This window comes from Diorhabda carinulata, chromosome 6 (genome assembly GCF_026250575.1).
Source record: "Diorhabda carinulata isolate Delta chromosome 6, icDioCari1.1, whole genome shotgun sequence".
Lineage (NCBI taxonomy): Eukaryota > Metazoa > Arthropoda > Insecta > Coleoptera > Chrysomelidae > Diorhabda > Diorhabda carinulata.
The window spans coordinates 17,581,822-17,600,364 of record NC_079465.1 but is presented as its reverse complement, the minus strand read 5'-3'; the positions used below and the strand labels follow the sequence as shown (position 1 = coordinate 17,600,364).

Genomic DNA, 18,543 nt, shown 5'->3' with positions numbered 1-18,543 from the left:
GGGAAAAATGTGTTCACAACTGGTGCCTAAAATCCTCACGTTTGAACAACAAGCTCGCAAAAATATTTGTATAGATTCTTTGAAAGTGATTGAAAATGACTCAAACATATTAGAAGAGGAGATAACTTGTGATGAGTCGAATATGTAATGAAAGGAAAGACATTTGAGTATGTTGGAGCTGTGGAAGAAAAAGCAGCGCGCGTTCTGAATGATCTGACAGAAAAAGACTTCCTGCATAAACAACTAATTGAAGCATTCGAGAGACTATAAGTAAATTAGACGTTTCACTTCATATTTGTATCATTCACGCAAGCTGTTATGCAAATTAACGAAATGAAAAAGTTTACAGAATGGATACATTCAAACTAAATAATGATTCACGTTACCAAATCATTAGATAAGATCCATAAGAGTTGTCGAATAGTGCCACACAAAGTGAATGAGATTCAAGCGAAACGTCGAGTAGATGTGTATAAACTGTTTCATTCCATGTCGAAGGATGATGGCTTTATTGGACGCAGTTATTTGCGATGATTTAGATTCATCTAAACAACCCGAACATGAAAAAACAGTGGTTAGAAAGAGGATAATCACCAGATCCGTTGTAAAGAGAGTTTTTTTTTGCATATAATCCCAAAGAGTGGTTCTACCAAAGTCTCAAAGAGCTTTCTAAAAATTATAACCATAGGATGTGATAGGCTATACTCCAAATATTGAGGCTTTCTCTTTATATGATTATTTGATGAACAAAGTGAACATTAGAAGACGACATAATATATAAGAAACCTCTTGGATGTTAGTATGAACATGTACCTTTTCGATCTCTATCACCTTATTCATTGTGAAGACATGTATAGTATTTTTACAAGCATTTATAAATTCTTTGAGGTCTTCGACTGCTTTTATTCGTCTTTCCAAGGCTGCTATTCTGGACTTTCGCATTCCAATCAAGTACTACCCCTATAATAACTTAATCCAACCCTTTTTTTCTTCAGTCTCACACATCTTCTTTCACCTCCTCTCTCTTCTTGAATAACACCATTGCATTCTATCTTCCTATATCCTTTCAATGTATCGTAGCCACCTTACACTTTCAGATCGTATGAAATTTTTAACTGCTGGATATTTATTAAGATTCTTTAATTCTGGGTAAGATCTTCTTCTCCAAAAAAATTCATGTTTTCCAATGTTTTCCAGTTTGATCCTCTCCTTTTACAGAATTTTGGCTGTTCCAGATTACTTCTATGATCTCATTAACTTTTTAAATGATCTCACGGCTTCACTTCCTTTCGCTATTCGTCTGTTTATTTCATTCATCTTCATTTCTATTCACACTTCCAAGTATTCGGATCTAAAACTTTCTCTATCTCATATTTTTTTTCTCTTCCGCATTAATTTCTATTTCTATTTCTACCGACCATATTTTGACTTAGCACCTCATATTCTGTTTTTTTTCTTAAATTGAATACTACAAAAGATTGAAATAGCCACTGAAATTCGAATGATATATTCACCCTACTTTTAACGACTGTTTGGTTTCCCAATTTCATGTTAAAGATATGCCTTTTGGGAATAAGAATAAAAAATTTGACGGCACCATAAAAACTAAAAATAAATAAGTTGCGAGGTATACATTGTGTTCATTATATGATTAAAACGGTTTAATTCTATGCTGTAAAACCCATTGCTCTTTTATACGATAAAAACTCGAATACAAACTTCCGTCAGCAAACGAAAAGAGAAATCTCTTATTGACTATTCAATTCACCATTTGTAGAATGCTGAAATCGTGGTTCAAACGCAATTTAGTTAATTTATCACAAATCCCGGTGGAAATAGTTGGAAGGAAACATATTTTTATACATCTGCGTCAATCTGAACCCAAACCAAGTTTCCGATGATTATGTTGATCAACGATATCTTTCAGTTATCTCGTTTCGTGCCTCAGATTTTCCACATTATACAATCAACAAATTTTTACCTAATTGTGTTTTATTGATTTAAAAAGTTTTCTTTGAAAGTGGTTCAATCACCCTCACATTATTTCCATACTATTTTTATTGTTTTATTTGTCTGCGATATCAAAATAAATGTTTGTTCCAGCGATAACTTTGTCTTCTGATTGATATATCTTTCTTTTTCAGTCCAAAAACAGTTAGAAGTGACTGGGAATAAAATCTGGAGACTATAGTGAAGTCAAAAGCAATTTGAGTTTCATTCCATTGGATTTGGCTATAGTGTTATGAACCTGTACACACGTTCGAAGGGTACTTTAAATTGTATTTCTGAAATAGTTCTGATTCAGATATGTAATACTGAATCCAGATTTCATCATCGAGGATCTATCGATGCTAAAATAGTTATTTATATAACAAGTATATGAAGTAGCTTTTTGCGTCAAATGTGAATATTGTACGACAATCACATTAATCGAATAAAGGTCTTTACACACTAATTGCATACAATATTTTTTCTAGCGTACAATAACAGCACATTGTGCAGCTATGAAATTTGTCAGCTCTTCTCTTCGTCATGCACAATTATCACCTAAAAATTATTATAACTACAAAAGTAGAAAAAAAGAGATATATGAGCCCGACTTGAACCTGGGACCTTGCACTCTAGCACTTCGCTACGGAGACCTTAAGAATAATTTTCTAGTTTGTTTCTTTACGGACTAGTGCGTAAAGTGAAGTTTATGCACTCGAAAGTGTGTCTAAGGTACTAGAAAAAATATTTTATTTATACCCAAACAGAACCAAATAGCGGTCTGAATAATTTATTCGTTTCAATATGGGAAATGAGCTTTTTCATACAAAACATACTGTTCACATTACCACTACACCAACACTCACAATTACACTGTCTGAAGCGCGTTTCGATAACAAAGTTATCGTCTTCAGAGACTCAAGGTAAACTATTTTATACTAATTTTTTTCCAACAATGAACCTCCACATGCGAACAATAAATCCAGTGGGAAAACATCTTCGGCGGTAACCTTATTTTTTAACTACTAAACTATAGAGTGGGCTATAGGGGATAGGCCCTTAGTCCCTATTTAAACTGTTTTTACATTCAACATTTTTAAGTCTTTCAAATGCATCCAACAATTTATAATTGTATAAATTTATTAACGTTATTTAAATTTATTTCATGATTATAACTGGCAGCATGATAGGCAAACTCAATTTTTCACGATTGGTATCGATTTTGATTTTATTGAGGCGGTTAATTCGAACGAAGACATCAAGGTGCTATCGTCGATAAGTGAGAACAACAAACCACACGATCCCAATTAGAAGGTTGGTATGCCAAACTTTATCAGAAGCTTTAGATATGTCCACTGCGATTGCCTCAGAATTCCTCATATATCTCTATAGCTTCATATACCTCTATAGAAAAGGGTTTGCATAATAATTCTAAGTGATGGTACTAGTAACAATTTTGGTTGATTTCACTGCGTATCATATATCATGAACCGTGCTCCAGTGCTGATGTGCTTTTTTTGAATACTTTATTTATGGATAATGTACATTTTTAATATGAATATTTTTAGCAAAAACAGTAAAAAAACTTCGTATTCCCACACGGTATATTTTCTGATTTTTTTGACAGCAAAAGCGACATCTTTTTCTTGGCGTTCTCTTCGTGTCGTCAACAGCCTGAATTTTGCCAGGCACATGTTTAGTTATTGTTATATCAACTGTGCTTGATAAGTCGGGATCGGGCAATAGCTTTTCAATTATTGCTAAACGATGGTCGAAAAATACCATTTTTGTTGCCAGAATGTTTGCAGAAAATCAAGTAAGAATTGAACAGGAGAAGCTGCAAAATATGAATAGCAAGCTTTTTATACCAATATAATATTTTTCTTAGGGAAGGTTAATAAGACATCATCTGATCTGGCCGGTCTATCCCGCCCATATATTTGTTATATTTTACAACTGGTAAGGGTTCTTTTTGGCAACCCCTCTTTTTTGTTTCCTCTTTTCCTGTTACTCCGTAAGGTTCCAGTGCATTATGTTTTATAATTTAGTAAGGTTCGAGCTAACTAACAACTATTGTAGTAATTGTCCATAAATATAGAATGTCCCTTATTGAGGTAATCTTTTGTTAAATGCAGAACAACCTTCTAGGCATGACCTTTTCCAGCCATTTCATCTAGCTGACCGGTGTAAACGGCGAACTTCAATATAAGTCCATTTCTCTCAGTCAATATATAAAATTTAAGACCATATTTATGCCGTTTTTTGAGATATATTGGCGAAACAACAGTCTACCTCTCCACAAAAGCATGGACTCTTCAAGTGAGAGGTTCTTGCCTGAATAATATAATTCTCTCATTTTGTCATTGAAATAATTAATAACTGGCCGAATTTTGTGTAGACGATCGGCAGCTTCAGGTTCATTTGGTCCCGGAATGGTCGCGAAATGTAAACATCTCAATATGTTCAAGAATCCGCCTCGAATCATGTGATCAGAGAAATCCGTGACCTTTCATTACCACCACTCGATAAAAACAAGTTTTCTTTATACTTATTTGTTTCTGTTACAATATTTTTAAGAAAAGCATCGTCAACAGAAAGTTCAGCATCTTCTGGAAGGTCGACAAGCATTTGATTAGTTTCAATAAATGCAAAAAATGGAAAGGTCATCTTTCCAAACCTCTGTGTCGTTAGATGTAACGCGTTCTACCTCGTCCACTATTTCGTCTATTGTATCATCGCCTGTAAAAAAAGTTATCAAAAACATTTATACAACCATAAGTACACTAAAACGCTGCGGAAAATTCCAACAGATTGAAATATTAAACGCATCATTATCTTCCTCCTCTTCACTTTCTGAAGAAACGTCATAATCAGAATTTGAATCAAAATTTGAATCTTCATCGCTTGAAGTGTATAATAAGTCTTCCATCTCATCAGAAGTAAGTTTTTGTGGATTTATTATTGTCACTTTGCGTCTTTTAACACCCTCCTGATTATTGTCTATATCACTCATATTTAAATAAACCGTAAATACTAGAAAAATAAGCCAAATCACGAGCGACCTTAAAAATACCTGCAATAGACCTTTAAGAATGTGCGTACCACAATACAATCGGCTCCGCTCAGTGCTGATTGAATACTAAGCTATAATATATAATAATAATAAAAATAATATAATAAGAATATTACCCAAGGATACTAAAATAATAAAAGGTTTGTGAGTAAATTGGTTAGTTAGAAATATATTCGTTTGTATAGCCAGATCAGCAAGAGATAACACACATCCTCATAACTCGAACATAATGTTAATGAGGTTCTGTTTGACATAAAAATATAAACGAAACCAAAAGGTAAACATAATGACATAGCTGATATTCTAGCAGCTGATCGTTTGTTTACAAAAACATGCGCATGTCACAAACCTTCTATTATTCTAGTAACCTTGATATTACCTACTGGCGCGCTAAATGGCGTCATACGCACATAGTGGGGGCATCGTTTGACGCCATTAGGCAGCGAACGGGTTAACAAAAGTTAGTATTGGGTGCAAAGGGATCTCTGTTCTTGAGAAGATGAAATCAGAATCGGAAAAAAATATGAGCTTGGTTCATTATTTCTATATGCTTCTTTAATGTTACACGATATACAAATCACCTTGTTAATGACGAATTTTTTCGGACAATTAAATCTTCTTCAGGAAACGACATTTTCATACCTATTTTTATGACTTTTTGAATGATTGTTAATTAATTAACTTACTTCAAAGTCTAGTCTAACTTATTTTGTAAATGATTGCGTATTTGTTTTTTTTTTCATCATAATACTTTAATATTCTTCTCAGAGAAAAAAACAAAAATAATAATAAACTTTCAATATTGAAATGCAGCGAAAACAATAAGCAACATCAATCGTTTTGATTCGAATATATTTTCCAAATTTATAACTTAAAGTGGTAGAAAAAGAAATATTTTTAGAAGCAATTACCAACGAAGCGCAAATACTTGAAATCGTGGTATTGCGGAAATTGTGTTAATTTACCACCATGATGTTTTTTTTTTGAAATTCTTTCAACTGTGTTAAACTCTACACATTTAATTGCCTCTGTTTACTTATACTCTTCAATTTCCTCTGATGAGCTTTGTTATTATCAAGGAAAATCCTTTGTCAATTAGGCTGTTATTGTCGCATGGGAGAGTTTAATACAAGCAAAAAGAATAAGGGAAAAAAAACAAATTCAATCAATTACAATTTACTAGTCGCACGCACATAGAAATAAGAATAGTTTTCCGGGATTCATTTCAACATTTCTAGTTGATTTAATTAATTAAATAGTTATAATGAACTATTCATTATATCCATGAAATACCATTTTCACTAATCATTTCGATTATAGAATTGGTATATTCTATAATCGAAATGATTAGATTTGGAAAAGTTTTTCATCATTAATCTCAGAGAAAAAGGTTTTTCCAGTGGAAAGTTATAAATTCTACAATCATCATAACATCAACATAGAAAACAATACATAAAATAAAGTGAAGAGGTGAATAAAAATGTAAAAGAAGCGTACCAGAAAAGTTGGGAGGATTTCTGAGAATGATTGAATAAAGAATATAATAATAACAATAAAAAAATTTGCCATAGTATGAAAGAATTGGAATCAAAGAAAAAGAAGAAGGATTTTCAGATATAGAAAACAATCTTAGAATAGAAACGTGAAGCAATATCAAATACTTAAAAGTCCTTTCACGTGAAGAGATTCAAGAAAGAAATAGACAAAACATAAATCATGACAAAAGAGGAGGCAAGAGAAGATACAAATTGGGAAGAAATCAGCTATTAAGAAGAAACAAAATTGAGATCAACAGAGCGATAGGTACAGATCAAATAGATCAAGAAGTGGTCCAATATCTGTGATAAGGCAAGACATGGATATGGGAGATGATGAAGGAAGTATGGAGGTCAGAAATAATACTACAAGAATGGGAGGAAAATTTCTATTACCTATCTACAATAAAAGAGAAACAAACACATCAGTGTTCTACAAGACAAACACTAGGTTGATAGAATGAAGGTAACGAGAAGAAATAGACAAGAAATTGAAAGAAGAACAAGCAATATTCAAAGAATTAAGACAAACAAAAGTTGATATTTTCATACTAAGAAAGGCTTACTTATCTTACTGCTTACTATCTGCAGACGACAGTGAAATAGTACCAAATTCGGACAGAAACATAAAAAGAAGAACAGATAGAACAAACTAAACAGATTGGTCACACTACCGATACACCAGCACTCACAATTACATTGTCTGACGCGCGTTTTGATAACCAAATTATCGTCTTCGGAGACTGAAGATAAACAGTTTAAAAAAAGAGCGTTAGGCAGTGTAATTATGAATGTTGGTGTATTGGTAGTGTAAACAGAAACTCCAACTTGAATAGAACAAGTCACAGCTTTTGATTATCTTGGAACTGTAATAACACTGTTGAATAAGAAAAAGATATTTTGAAAAAGTGAATCTGAACATACACAATAGAATAACAGCTCCAATACTAGAAGCAAAACTTGGGTGACTAACAATAAAACAGATAATAAAAATATAAAAAGAAATTATAAAAAATAAGGTAGAACAAGAAAATTCAAGAGAATTTTAAACTAAAATTTCACAAGAATGGCACAGAACAGGGAAAGATAGAGGAAATGGGTAAATGGATAATAAACAATATTCAAAAATTAAGACTATGTTTTCGTAAATTTTAGGATATTAGAAGTATAGTTTCATTCTTTTGATTTATATAAACTCAATTTTTTTTAAAACAGTACTTTTAATTAGGCTGCGGATGCAGTTGTGAGTAAAAAATTCCACCATTGACTGGAGATGTGTCAATCGAAGTGACCACAAAAGAGAAAGCGTACTTGGTGTGTTGCATGTTTGCTTTAAATTCAACTTTTGATTTGCACAGAAAACTACAACCCAGCATGCCTGGTTGGTAGACCGATACAAGAGATAGAATTTGGACAACGAGATGTGGCAAAACTTCAGAGGCTTCAACTGGCCTAGATGGAATACCACTAATCGTATTGTAGAATTCTGCAAACTCTTTTCTCTATTATTTAAAAAGCTCTCTCCCCTGCAAATTGGAAAACTGCTTGTGTTGAACCCATACTAAAGAAAGTAGAATAGACGATTCCCAACAGCTACTGACGAAATTAGTTTTTTTTTTTAAATATGCTTCTTGCATATTTAAAAAAAACGATATATTAAACCATCATCACTTTGGTATGAGTAGTCAATGGTAAAAGCTTACCTTTCTACAGAAGAAGATATTGATATCAAAAATTACAAAACAGTAATGGCATTTATAAAGCAGAACTCTGCAGGATTTCGGTTAAAAAAGTCGAAAGTATTTAATAGGGGATACATTTATTAATTTCTAGTTCAGAATTACCAGTATTTGAAGAAAAAAGTCAGTGATGATTATTTAGCGTAGGAATACTTTGCAGTATTCTTTTATGAGAGGATTGGAGAAATATATAATTCATTTTTGACTAACAAATTTTATACTTACCACAGACATCTGATTTGTATAATAAAAGCTAAAAAACCATGTCTTATTGAACAAAAAGCTCAAATGTTAAATTTCCATAGTCTTCCATTATATCAAAATTCTATATATTTTCGCATGATTCGATTTTGAAAACAATACACAAACAATAGACATTTAATAGCTGCTTTTATTTCAACAAGCGCTTACTACGAACTACAACAGACGCCCACTTGTATTCGTTGTAATGATCGACTAATCACTGACAAATTCCAATGTTTGTTGGAATGAGCCTATTATTGGGCCAATAACGAGTTGAGGTTGTGCTTTTAACCCAACTACGTAATAGTAACAACATAATAGAACAGAGGCGTACGTATAACATGCACCAACAAAACGAAATTCATCCAAAATAGCAGTAACACATTTTGTTTAAGAAGATTGAACGTTTGAGTTAACTAAAACCATCTGTAAACAGTTGTAAAGTCGGAATCTACTTTAACCCTCTGACCGGAATATCCGTCATTCGACGAATATGCTCAGTGTCTGTGTAGTTCTGTGACAGTTGGTTCACTGGTAGCTTCGTAATTCAGTGGTGAAAAATTTTTCTCTGAAACCTAGTAGGTCATTATGACCGATATTTCATCTGGAACATAATTTAGATGCAGAGAGAGGTGGCATTCGGATTGATTTGCAATTTCGTTCAGCAGAGATTGCTAATATCTAATTAGCCCCAAGATTTGAGGACGATTATCTCAGAAGCAGGTGAAGAGGCAACTAAATTGAAATAAAAATCATAAAGTCGTCTGCGAGCAAATAATGACAGTTGGGTGGGTTTCAAACCCACGTCAAGAAACATCTTCCATCGCCCCTCGAGCAGATAAACTTCAACGCAGAGTGAATTATTGCCGACTTTGCCCTTACTAAAAGAATAGGAAGGCAGGATATATATGCATAAAGTGTGGCCAACCTGCATGTGCTGAATGTACAAGAAAAATTTCCAAAAACTGTGTATGAAGGTACAAGAAACTCTTTTTCTTTTTTACATTTTTGATTGGAATGATTTTTGCTGATTGATGTGATTTTGTTGAGAAACAGTGTTCATTCCCTTTTTATTGTTTTATTGAGATGACATTTGTTTTCTCATAAGTGATTTTTCTCACCAACCTATGTGATTTCATTAGTTTACGGTTTTTCTTTGATGTTTTGTTCTCATATATCTTATTAGTGCCTTACCAAATGAATTGTAAGACTGTAACTACTAGTCACGTAACTAAAATGATTGCTTTTCTTATTTGGAAAATAAATTCGTTTTGACGCTGTAGTTTTGTCCCAAATTAATACCCCAAGTAGTTGCTGAAGAGGAAACATCGATTGACAAACATTATATTTCCCAGAAAAAGAAAACAGCTAATAATAAATCGTCAGACATAGCTGTCGTTATGTCTGATGTTCCGTGTAAGAGCGTACAGAATGATGTCCCGGTCAGAGGATTGAAAATCGTTTTTTCGTTTTACTTGTTTTATCAATAATAACGAAGTAGACATTGAAACGTTGCTCATTCCTCCGATACTTTCACATGCTTGACAAGTCTCGATAAGTATTCACAAACACAAGCGTGTTTGGCATATACCAATCTTTATCAAATTTGACATAATACAGACCAGAAAACATGTTTTCTCGATTAATTCAAACAGTACAGTAATAAAATTTCACATTATAGTAATTGAATCTAAAAATTCCAGTATTTCCCATTCAAAATTGACATACTCTGTATATCACAGTTTTTCTGCCTTTTTGCAGCACCTAGTTTTTATACGAATTTAGATGAGAACTCGTACAAAAGGTAAATGTAAAGGAATTAATCTTTCCGTGGAACATTCCTCATCGATCTCTTCTATCTTCTTTTTGCCTGTTACTTCTTTCGGATGCCGATAGCCCTTGCCATTTGAATTTCAAAACGTTTCATTATGTCTAAAAGGGTTTTTCGAGTAAATCACGATTCTGTGCCGTTTCTGAAACGTTAGAACACTTCTAAGTTGTACACAAACACTCGAATTTCAATTCGATTCTGAATTCTTTTCGTCTAATATCCGTTTCGTTTGAAAACAACTTGTATGACATTTTTCCAGAAGCGGTTTTTAATGTAGATCAGTATTTTTTCAAGATAATTTGATTGGATTTTGTTCTTTGTAATATATTAGAACCGATATGTACATATCACTGGAAAGCTTTTTGAAAATACAATAAATTTATGACGCTATTAACCACGACTAAGAAATTATACGATAAGAAGTCCCATAGTGCTCAGGACTTTTAACCTTTTAAAAAACAACGTTAAACGTGGTCGTACAGGCACCGATGATGGAGAACATTCTGGTCGTCCAATTGAGGTGGTTACTCCAGAAAACATCAAAATAATCCACAAATTGGTTATATCGAATCGTAAATTGGAATTTCGTAAATAGTTGAAACCATAAAGGTAGTGTGTTCACAATTATGCATGAACATTCGACCATGAGAAAGATTTTCTCAAAGTAAGTGCCGCGTTTACTCACAGTCGATCAAAAATAAAAACGTGTTGATGATTCAGTGCAGTGTTTGGCCATATTTACAATTAATAAATCACATTTTTTGCATCTACATGGATGAAACATGGATTCATCACTTCATTCCGGAATCAAAATGATCATCTGAGTGGATTGCATCCGGTGAACCACGTCCGAAGCGTTAAAAGACACAACAGTCAGCTGGGAATGTTATGGTTTCAGTATTTTGTGATTCGCATGGAATATCTTCCTCCAAAAGGGAAAGACAATCAATAGAGAATGCTACTTGGAGTTATTGGATCGTTTGAATTCAAAAATCAAGGAAAAATTGCTTCATATGTCGAAAAAACTACAATCCAATGCACTGATTCATAAGTTGGTGGCAACGATAATTAAATTGAACGAATTACACTTCCTCAGCCACCGTATAGTCCAGGTCCAGATCTTGCCCACAGTGACTATTGACTATTCGATGATCTCAAAAAAATGCTTGCCTATTTTGAGGTAAAAGACAAATCCTTCTACAGGCAAGGCATCAAGGAGTTAGAGAAACGTTGTAATGATTGTATTGCTCTTGAAGAAGGTAACAATGATGAATAAAATCGATTTTTTCTTAGCTAGTCACATGACTTATTGAGTGATGCGATTTGGTGATGATTAGGGTGTCCTATTAGATGAGAAAGTTAACGACAAGTTTGAGCAATGCTGTATATAACCTAAGTATACGTATAGCTGCAAATGAGTTGTGGTATAAATTGATAATATCAAAATTACACCAAGCTTTTGAGAATTCGAACATTATTCATACATAGGCAATCCAGAACTCATATAAAGATATGAATGCAATAAAAATCGGAAATAAATAATCGTAAACTAAAAGAAGAATATGGATAATGGGAAGTGCCGATGAACGTAGAAAAAGCACAGTACTTGTGTATAGGAGAGATACAACTAACATACAACTTAAAAACAAGTGTAACTAAATTACTTGATGGAATACTTCTTAATCCAAGTTGCAAGGTACCTCTACACTAGATGGAATACTGTGATATACTGAAATGGAAAAACAAGGAAAACTGAGAATTTATTATGCAATAATAAGGATAACGTTGAAATATGGATCGGAAACATAAAGAAAAAGAAGAAAAACTGAAGGTAAAAACTAGAAGTCACGAAAATGGACACCTTGAGAAGAGCAAATATACAATTATAGACCATTTGGAGGAAAAGCACGTATAGAGGATGGGAGAGGAGAGATTGTCCTACAGGAGAACAGAAAGAAAGTGGGATCAAAATTATCATTGATGCATGGACAAAAAATCAACGAGTGTACTGAAATTTTTGAGGACAAAGCTTTGAGTATTGAAAGTAACCGTCTTGAAAATCGCTCCAGGAGATTGATTTCGAGTCTCCGCTTATACTTTTTGAGTGTTTTTTAGCATTACATTATTAAGATTTTAACCTTTTTACTGCGACGCCTTTCTATAGTCGAGCCAGTGAAGTTTTCCCGGCTTTGCCCCATTTAAGTAGGTCCAAATGATTTTTCTGTACCTGCAACTGACCAAAATAGTCCCATAAACGTATTCTAATGGATTTCAGAAATTATTCATAGAGTAATACTAGCAGTGAAGAGGTTCTAGAGGAGCTAGTATGTTAAATGATAGTCATAGAAGCGAAAAATCCATGAACTATTATTTTCTCGCTCAAAATAATCTATTGGCAAATCAACCTATACACAAAAACCGTTTTCCCTAGTACGAAATTACTTCAAAGTTCATGGAACTGTATTTACGTTTATATTTCTATTCAAAGTGTTTACAGTGATATTTCCAAAAATTTCAATTTAAATTATTTGATTCCGCAGATATAAATATAACTAGTATATCTAGTCCTATCACTATATTTTTCTTTAAAAACTTCTGTTTCCACAGTTGTAATTATTTCAACTCAGTTTTTGTGGTTTACATAACATAATTCTTATGCTGCATGAACGTTTTTTTCTCGGAAATTATCCACATGTTTTTCTGAATATTTTTCAAAGTAATATGAATTTTCTAATCATTAGTGCTTACGGAGCATCCCTATAGTCTGGTGCAAGATTTTTAACATTTGACTGCTGCAACTGATTAAAATACTCCCATAAACGCATTCTAATGGATTTCAGAAATTATTCATAAAGTAATACTAGCAGTGAAGAGGTTGTAGAGGAGCTGGTATGTTAAACGATAGTCATAGGAGCGAAAAATCCATGGAAGGTTATTTTCCCGCTCAATATAATCTATTTGCAAATCAACCTATACACAAAAACCGTTTTCCCTAGTACGAAATTGCTTCAAAGTTCATGGAACTGTATTTAAGTTTATATTTCTATTCAAAGTGTTTACAGTGATATTTCCAAAAATTTCAATTTAAATTATTTGATTCCGCAGATATAAATATAACTAGTATATCTAGTCCTATCACTATATTTTTCTTTAAAAACTTCTGTTTCCACAGTTGTAATTATTTCAACTCAGTTTTTGTGGTTTACATAACATAATTCTTATGCTGCATGAACGTTTTTCCTCGGAAACTATCGACATGTTTTTCTGAATATTATTAAAGTAATATGAATTTTCTAATCATTAGTGGAATATTTAAAACTTGGTAAGATGATACATATTCATTACATGATGTGCTCATGTCGATAACTCTCAAAAGAACACTTCTACTAAAAGGAAGATTAAATTGATGAGCGTCGTAGTGGCATTGAGAGTAAAATATAAGTGAATGGATAATTGAATTTTGTAGAAAGAGATCCTGAAGCGAGGGACAGTAATTTATTAGAAGATGGAGTTGCTGACGGTTTTTAGGAAGAGCTGGAATATTGAAGAGGTTTTATTCGTGTGAGTAAAGGAAAAGGAAAAGGGTTGTGCAGATATCTTGACGCTTAAATTTTTCACATATCTAATATCTCATCGTCCTACCGTTCTATTATTCGTGTCATTTCAGCTCCCATGATTTGTTGTATACATTCCAATATCACATAGTTATTTTAAAAAAGATGGCATATCTCCCTGACGAAATTCAGGACCCTCCACGAGTATAGAACGCATCGAATGTTTTATTTTTTATTGCAGGAAAGGCAAGCATTTTATTACCCTCGTCAAGGGTTGTTCCAACGAGGTAACGTGTGTAATAATTATTTTATCAGAGATGTATAGGGGACAATAAATTTGGTGATTTTTTTCAGTAGAAATTATGCTTGAGTATCTATGTTACATATTGCTAAAACTTGAGATTTGGATGGAAGTTTGATACATCAAGCTCGTGTTTATGAAAACGATTATCCAGTTTTTGGAGAACATTGAATTTTGCATGGAATAAAATTGAAATCAGTTCACTGATTTGGTCACATTGAAGTATTGGTTAAGTGGTAATAACGCGAAACCACTGTTTCAACTTTCAACTGCAATTTTTTCTTCGATTCGATTTTCTTATTCGATCTCAGAGAGATTTTATTGAAGCAACGCCAACATGGAAAATCAATGATTAAACAAAAGGACAATTAACCTATCGCTAAAAGTATCGATTCGAGCGAAAAGTCTTGCATGCAGTAGTAGAATCATCAAGGTTTAATGTACTTCGAAATCATTCAAGATAGTCGAGCTATCAATGCCTAGATATACAGTGAACAGCTGATGAAAATGTATGAGATTTTATTGCAGAAATATCCAGATTCTATTACGACAAGACGATGTAAACCATATACTGCGAAAGTTACGTGGAATGAAATCAATAATTTGGTTATATTGAATTCTACCACATCCAACATTTAGTTCAGATCTTGTACCGTCAGATTACCATTTATTCAGATCCATGGCAAAATCCTTTCGTAAGGAAAAATATGAATTCAAAGGAGATGCTGAAACTGCAAACATTTTTTGCACATAAGCCCCAAGAATGGTTTCTACAAGATCTAAAAGAGCTACAACTACGAATACGATGGCTGCTACTCAATTTTGACATCACCATCATAAAGTTTGACATTTTTAATTGCGAACATACTTAGAACGTGTTGTCATACAAGTGCTATTTGAGTTAAATTTATTTGAAACATTGAAACATTTTCGTGAGATGATTTTCTATAAATTTCGACTTGGATTAAACTAACATTAGTACGCCTATCAACTCCGATACGCCGATTTTTAGTCATGGAGTAACATCTCGAATCGTGATAGTATTTCGATGAATTTCGTGAAGGTCGTCCAAAATTGGCAGTTCTGCTTGAAAACATCTATACTGTATCTAAACTAATATTGCAAGATATTCATGTTACATATCGTGAGATTGAGGCATTTTTGTGCATTAGATCCACTCGAATTCATTAAATTTTGGTTAAACATTTGATTGTTCGCGTTGATTGCCGCATAATTTGACAATCGCTCAAAAAATTCTCGCATCGATTGGTGCAAAGAAATGCTGAAAAAATTCATTCGCCGGGCTTCAAAAGCGAAAAGATGTTTTGGCACGGTCACTTCTGATCAGTAATTCAGCATTTGTTTGCCAGAAGTGTTAAAAAAATCAGGAAAATCAATCGCGGAAAACCTCTCCACCACGACATCGAGAGCTCTCACACATCAGTTCAAACAAAAATGTTTTTGAACAGTCAAAACATCGAATTAATGGTTCATCTGCCGTACAGTTATTGCTTTGCACCTGATGATTTCTTCTTATTCGCGCAGATTAATGTTTTTTGCACTGAAAAGGCGGTTGATGCGTTTCGGAAGAGCGCGGGAGGCATGTCAATCGGTAGCTTGGCTTTTGGGAACTTAGTCGCGATGAAGCGTTTCTCGGAAGGATAATAAAAACAGAAATGTCAAATCTAAAGTTTACCCTAACAAACCTACCTCTACCTGCTCAAATTCCCAAGCAATGTATCTTAATATATAACAAACATTCTCTAATAAACTTTTCTTAAAATTATATTCTTTAATGTGAACTTTGTTTCGAGGTACCTTATACTATGTCATTAAATATCCACTCCTTAACGTACTTACGATCTTTTTCCTTAGGAAGTATGAGTAATGACTGATAAAGTTTTGAAAATTTCTCTCTTTTCAAAAATTGGTTTTCGAAAACTTTACCGAAGCTTGAAGATAATTGTGTTGTCGTATCAGACAATGCTTCGTATCACACGAGGAAATTCCAACAAGGAAAGCTGGTATTCAAGAATGGCTCACTTCTAAAAATATTTATTTTGATGAAATGATGGTGAGATGGTTGAGGCAAAGCCTTTAGAAATTGTCAAAGTGGATCAAAATAAGTATAACTTGAACACACATTAAAACCATTTTTGATTACCGCTCTACGATTGTGAACCCAATCCCGTTGAGTTGATCTGGGCAGATGTGAAACAATTTGTTGCAGCAGAAAATAAAACATTTAAAACTTCAAAAATATTTTTCACCAAGTTAATTAGTCAATTTACACCTGATAAGTAGAGAAAGTGTATTCGACATGTTTAGGAAAAGGTTGAAACCAGAATTAGAATATAGACATTGTTATTGATTATCAAGTTGAGCCCTTTATTAGAAATGCAGACGACTTGCAAGCTCAATGTTATCTGATGGCGAATGAGAAAATATGTTTATTGAGTTAAAAATGGAGATTTAATTTTATTGTTTCAATACAAATATTTTTAAAAACATCTAGTTTTCACTCCCCTAAATGTTAAGGATAGTCCACCTCTAATTCTTTTTATTTTTTACATAAAATAACAGCATCACCCTCTACGAGCAACCCCTATTTTTTATCTGTTAATTATAATCTTTAGTTTATTTGGCAAGCTTTTTCATCCCTCTATGATCAATCCCTATTTACCGATCGCGTTTTTCTTTTTTTTTTTATCGAAAAAAGGATGCCCCGCAAGCAAGGGACACCAGCTCATGCGTGCCCCAGTTTATTCAAATCAAAGAATTTAGGTGGAGACGACAATTATTATTGGGACAGTATATTTACTGATAGCAGCATTTAAATGCACAGAAATAGAAATTCGTCTACTATTTGCTATAGTACTGACTACACGTTTCCCATCCTGAGCGGAATAATCTCAGAGATTCAATGACTGATGATAATCGCTGTTCTAAAAGAACAATGACACAACTGCTAAAACTGAAATTTTACAGGAGACCAAAAAGAAGAAAGAAAATTATTTAAAATACTTACAGTGAAAATAAATCAAGTGACTGACAATATTGACAAATGTCAATATAGCACATATTCTTTACTTTCATATTGACAGACTTGGGAGTAAACAATATTAATATTCAACCCTAATTTCAAATTTTTAATCAATTATGCCTTTGTTAGTTCAATTTTTTTTACTTTATGATATGTAACTGTTAACATTCTATTTCTTGTTTGTTTAAATAACTTTCAAAAATGCATATTTATTGATTCATATAATATAAAAAGGATCAATAGGTAGAACCAGGGTATAAAGAGAACAAAAAACATAAATAAATCAATTTATTTATTTTATTCTTTCAAGAAAAAGATATATTTTAAATTATCATTGCTTAACATTGAAAAATTAATAAAAAATAGATAAAAATAACGTTATTAGTCCCCCTAAACAAGAAATAAAACACATTTGAATTTATAGAGCTTGATCAAACTTTTTATAATAGTGGGAAATCATGTTGCTATCACACAACTCTTTTTTTGTCTTTTTGTCAGGCTGAGTGATTTTACTTGCATATGCAGGTTTCAACCTAATATTCTTAATTTGTCCTGTATTTAAACAAAAACTTGTCAGCTCCTTTTTCAAATAGTAATACTTTCACTTCCGATAATTTAAAAGTATTTCTGTTAGAATCTATGAAATCTTCATAGTCCAATTCCCTAACTTATTAGAAGTTTCAGAGTAAATTTTGACGTTAAAAAAGTGAACCAGAGGTATGCAATAAATTGGAAGAAAACAGATGTTCACCGAAATTGTGAAAATCGAAAAATTGGAGTATCGAGCCATCATCAAGTACCTGTATTTAAAAGGGTTAAGAGTTAAGCAGATTTACGAAAATGTATGATATAATTTATGTATATTTATAATTTATAATATAATTTATAATATATAATTTTGTTCACTATTTTTGTCACAGCATTATTTTCAATCCCGAATTTTTTGCATCAAGTCCTGGAATAACGAATTAGTTTGAGCTCATATCCTGTTATATTTTCTTGTGTACCTACATCAAAAAATAATTTAAAACATAATAAGTTATAACGTTTTTAGTTTTTCACCGTGGTTGCTTGACAAAAAACGTTTTTTCTCTCTACAATTAATAACTTTGAGCTAGGGCATCAAAACCGTTTAAAATAGCTCAATGATTTCCTGTCCGCTTTTTATATGACGCCATAATTGCCGTTCTGCTAAGTTTCGAAAGATAAAATAATGGAGATCAGTTAATTAATCG

General features: G+C 32.7%; 1 protein-coding gene across 7 annotated transcripts in view; it reads left to right on the top strand.

Annotated features, from left to right (window-relative positions):
- Positions 1–18,543, top strand: part of LOC130895714 (complexin) — a 552,249-nt gene that overhangs the window by 401,324 nt on the left and 132,382 nt on the right. The gene's annotated exons all lie outside the window — the stretch shown is intronic.